The following is a 5,709-nucleotide window of genomic DNA, read 5'->3' on the forward strand; positions in this document are numbered from 1 at the left end:
AGGAAAAAAAAAATAAAAGAATCAGTGGTCAGAAGTGTTTCTGGAGCTCTCAGTAACAACACTGAAAACCACAAGGAAATGGAGCTAGTCTTAAATATTCTAAAGAAAGAATTCTTTCTAACCTAGAATTTCATATCTGACCAAACCATCAATCAAGACTGAGGATCAAGATCATAAAAAAATAATTTATATCCCATGCGCTTTTCCCAGAAAGCTACTGGGGTAAACCAGAAAAGAGGAAGCCTTGGATACCGGAGACACAAGAGAGAGTAAAATACTTTCAGGATGACAGTAAAGATTTAAATGATCTTCTACGTGCAAGAAGCAGAGGGCTGTCTCCAGTCCCCACAGTGGCAGGTCCAAAGCCCACAGGAATAGCTCCTTAGGAATAGGAAATGGTTAGACTTTATTGGGACTATATGAGAAGAGATTTATACCATTGGCGGAAGGACAAAGACATTTAGGGTTGAGTTAGTGACAGTACATGAAAAGAAAAAGCAAACTAACAAGAAAATGAACTCAAGAGGCAGTCTGTAGCAAAGTAAAAGTAACTGTAGTTGACTATTTGCCTCTTCTGTGACTAGCATTTACATGACCTTAATAATGTAAATAATGAATATTTATTTAACCAAAATCCTGCTGTTGGAAAGAGGCGGTATAGGAAGGGTGCTTGTGCACATGATGGCATCAGGGTGCAGAGAGAAAAGAGCCAAATCCTCATCCTCCATGGTGGGAAGCCAGCAGATTATGGCAGAGACCAAAAAATGCAAGAAACTGTAATGCAAACACAATAGGAATGGGGAGGTAAAGACCAACATCATTCTAGACAGTGGATACCTCTGAATGGAGAGGAAGGGAAGGAGGGCTGCTGGAGGGGTTTGCAACAAGCCTTGGAGAACTACTTGACTTTTCAGTGTACAAGCATGTCAAACTTTGATAAAAATGTCTAAGTTTCCATTTGTGGACTGAGCCTTGCCTAGAAGATAACATTCAGCATTCAAAGACCTTCCCAATTTGGCCTCTTTGCCTGTGTTCATCTCATGTACCTCTCCCCACCACCACAAGGGGGCCACACTGAGACATTAGTGTCCTGAAACATAGCCACAGGGGCACCTGGGTGGCTCAGTCCCTTGGGCGGTTGACTTCAGCTCAGGTCTTGATCTCACAGCTCATGAGTTCCAGCTCTGCGTCAGGCTCTGTGCTGACAGCTCGGAGCCTGGAACCTGCTTCGGATTCTGTGTCTTCCTCTTTCTCTGCCCCTCCCCCTGCTCACGCTCTCTCTCTCTCTCTCTCTCTCTATCTCTCTCTCTCTGTTAAAAATAAATAAACATTAAGAGAACAAGGGAAAAAAAGCATAGCCTTGGTACCAACGTTGTGCCTTTGCAGATCAAGGCCATTTCTGCTGTCACCTCCTCTGTGCAGCCATTCAAGCTCACTATTCCCAGAGCCATTTGTCCCTTTGCTAAAGCTAAAGGGACTAAGCTAAAGCACTCAGCAGCACCTTGTGGTTTTGTTCTCTTTACACCTTTGTTCCCTTCCCGCATTAGTGCAAAGGCACATGCACGGTGCCTGGTTCATAGCAGGAGCTCAATAAATATTTCTGGAACTAAATCGAATCCGGGCTACAAGTGTCTAGTGGGGACAGCACCCAGAGAAGCCAGGGGTATTAGGAGAAAAATTAAGAGATATCAGTTGACTCTGCCAGCATCTCCAGTTTTGTCTACTGCTAGACCTGAATCCAAGATAACCTCTTAACTTTAGATCTGTTGCTGTGAAGAATCAGTAACCAAAAACCCACAGCTATGACCAAATGAATTGAGGCACCCCTGCCCTTAAAGTCGTGCATAAAGAACATACCAGATCATTGTTTACCAGGGGCCTTTGTTTTGCTGAGCAGCATAGAGTAGTTCCCCAACTTATCACCACTTTTGCTTTCTTTGGTTTCTGTTAACCCCCCAGGCAACCATGGTCCAGAAGCAGATGATCTTCCTTTTGACATATATCATCAGCGGGTCAATGGTAGCCTAACGCTACGCCCCAATGCCTGTGTCATTCACTTCACCTCGTCTCATCACATGGGCATTTTGTCATCATCACAAGATGGGTAAGTTCAGTACGATGAGATTTCGTGAGAGAGAGAGACAGCATTCACATAACTTTTATTATAGCATGTTATTATAATTGTTCTATCTTATTACTAGTTATTGTCGTTCATCTCTTACTGTGCCAAATTATAAATTTAGCTTTATCATAGGTATAGGAAAAAAGCATAGCATACATAGGATTCGGTACCATCCGTGGCTTCAGGCCTCCACCGAGGGTCTTGGAACGCACCCTCCAAGGATTAGGTGGATTACCATTCACTCTTTAGGCCAGAGCTGAGGGGCTCCAGAAAACAAAGGGAATTGAAAAAGCTGTGTGAGAAAGAGGAAGTGAAGAAAGGGACCGAAAACAGGATGCCAAGAAGAGAAACATGAGATTCCCAAGGGACAGTGTACGTTTTGGGGGGCAGTATGTGATGAAATCATTCTCTCTATTTCCCTAGGAAACATTCGGGAAAATCCACTTCTTGATTAATTAAATACCACCACTACCGTCAACCAGTATTTCTGGACGTGTGTATTTTGAGGATGTCAAAAAGTAGTGAGGGTGCACTTGGTCGACTCAGTCAGTTAGGCGTCCGACTTTGGCTCAGGTCATGATCTCACAGTTTCATGAGTTCCCACTTCGGGCTCTCTGCTGTCAGCACAGAGCCTGCTTTGGATTCTTTCTCTCTCTCTCTCTCCTCTCTCTCTCTCTCTCTCTCTCTCTCTCTCTCTCTCTCAAAAATAAATAAACATTTAAAGAATAAATAAATAAATAAATAAATAAAATAAAAAAGTAGTGAGTCTGAACTGAAAGGTGCTTGTGAGGAGACAACAGAGATTACCCAATGGGTACGGTCGCTTTGGAGGATGACACTATTCCTGAGTGGTATCACAAAGGCCAATGACACGGAAAGCTGTAGGATTCATCTAAAGGGGAAGCTGCTGGTATGGAAAAATGTCGTTAATGGTGGTGGTGGTATTTAATTAATCAAATCGCCAACTCAAACTTTTCCATTTGATTGTCGGCTCATGTAGATTCATGTTTTCAGAGGTGGGGGGAAAGTAAAATGACTCGGAAGTAAGGTAAGGATGAGGGTGGGATACGGCTCAGCAATTTGCCTTTTTGTGGAAAAAGTCACCAAGGCAAAGAATAAAGGAAAAAGGAGTCCACGGAGTGTTTCAGTAACCTTTTCATCTTGGTTCCGCCTCCCACTCACTTAGCCACATCGAGATGGTTACTGCACATCGCTGGGCTACAGTTTTCCTCATCCGGAAAGGAGAGATTCAAATTTTAGGCTCTCTAAAGTTCTTATAACTCCAAACCGTTCATTTTAGGAGAGAGAGCAGCCCCCAAAAATGAAACAAATAATTATCCTCAGGATTCCTTCCCCAGTTTTGAGTAGTAGAGGGTCAACTGGTTTGTAATAAACCAAAAATACATTTTACAGCAACTGTCAAGAAAAGAACAGAATGAAGATAATCCCTCTTCTTTTTCCTGTTGAAGCCAGTTACCAACACCACCCCCAATTTTACTGCCAAACCCATTTAGTCATCAGATATTTCATACCCCAGCAAAATCCATTCAGTCCCTGATTATACTGTGAAACCGGAGGAAAGTGACAAGGAAGAGATCATGTTTTGTTCATCAAAACATTTTTCAAATTAAGCCATCACATCCCAAAATAGTGGACTAGAATCACCCAGCAGGACTTCTTCCTGAAAACATGCAAATGCACAATCCTTGTTTAGAAGTGGAGTGTCACCTACTTGTGCAGATACAAAAATGACTAATAGCTACAGCCTAATGAGACACCTGTCAATTTCCCTTTTTTTAGCTTAGCTACTTTCAATTCATAGAAGTCGCCCAACACAAACAGCACTTTGCTGACACTTCTGTGTGTGCTTAAGCAGTGATAGCATTCAAACGAAAATGGAGTTTCAGATATCTCCATCCACTTCTTAAAAATACGTCTTAAGAATTACAGTATTAACCACAAACGAATGGCGGCCTAGCCTCTCCAATGAGATGCAGAAATAGCATTGTTAAGTCCATCAGAGAAGCGACAGCTTCTCATCATTGTTCCAGCTACATGAGAATGAAGAAAATTTCCTAGAAGAGTCTACAAATAGAAACCGACATGTTCCTGGAACTGAAAAATCCTAATGAAAAACAGGAGATGATCTCCTTTTGAGATTTGATTATATATTAAATATAAGAAACCTACCAGTAGTTACGACAGAGTTCACAAATGCATTTGTTTTGGTGATAAGAGTTTGCATCATGAACAAAAAGCCTTATTCAAAGTGAGCATGACCAAGACAAGAACCAAAGTGATATTTCACAGGTTGCCAAATTAGTCCAAATAATTCAAATTAGACAAGTCGGTAGTACAGAGCCTTTTATGGCCTGAGTTCCATGAAAATGGAAGTTATTTATCAGGAAAACATTCCTGAACGTTAAAAAAGCTTCTTGCTCTTTTTTTTATTTTTTTAATGTTTGTTTATTTATTTTGAGAGAGAGAGACAGAGACAGAGAGAGCATGCAAGCAGGGGAGGGGCAGAGAAAGAGAGAGAAAGAATCCCAAGCAGGCTCCCTGCTGCCAGTGCAGAGCCCGGCATGGGGCTTGAGCTCACGAATAATGATAACATGACCTGAGCCAAAATCAAGAGTTGGATGCTTAACCTTCTGAGCCACACAGACACCTCCCAAAAAAGTTTATTGCTTTAAAAAGTCTTCTGAACTAACTGTAGCTACTTCATACTTTGCATGTTAAAATTACATATATATATATATTCAAACTTTTTAATTTATTATTGATGTCTAGTTGACATACAATATCAATTATTAGTTTCAAGCGTACAACGTAGTGATTCAACGATTCTATACATTACTCAGTGCTCCCTAGATGGGTGTAGTCAATTTTTAAAGAACTCTTTGCAAAGCCTTATTAACATGCTTTTAGGATTCCATTTCCAAATTTAGATTCTGAAACTCACATGAATCTGAATTATATTCCCTTTACCAAGAAAAGGAGTAAATGAAGATTCATGAGAATATAGAATGAACAGTATTTTGTATTCCACTTAGGGTCTTTAGACAAGATTTTAAGAAAATTTTATCTGCCATTGATCTGAGATGTTTTTAATAATTTTCTTTAAGGACACATTAAGAGCAAAACAGAGTAATTTTAACTAGGTCTTTGCAGTTGTGTCTACATGAGCATTAACAAATCTGGAGCACATGTGATGACATCACTAATGCTGGAACTAGATTTCTTTTAAATCATCTAAATCATCCCCTGGTTGAACCCATGAAGAGACTGACCCACCATTTATATTTACATTTATATTTTTTAAATAATTTACACTTCTAAGTTCTGTTTATATTTTGAGGACAAGATCCCAGTGTCGTTTAGCTGACTCTTCTAAATTGATAAAGCTTAATAAGGTAAGAATCCCAAGGCCCAACCAATGACAGTTAGTATAATTGAGGTCTAGTCTAGAGTGCTATGCACTGTAAGTAAAAAACAAAACTCATGAATGACGTACTGCTACAATCTCCCACTGTGCATGGAACATTAAAGCATTCGAAAATGCTGATTGAATGAATGACTTTCGCTGA

The sequence above is a fragment of the Panthera onca genome, chromosome C2, assembly GCF_046562875.1.
Source record: "Panthera onca isolate mPanOnc1 chromosome C2, mPanOnc1 haplotype 2, whole genome shotgun sequence".
Classification (NCBI taxonomy): Eukaryota; Metazoa; Chordata; class Mammalia; order Carnivora; family Felidae; genus Panthera; species Panthera onca.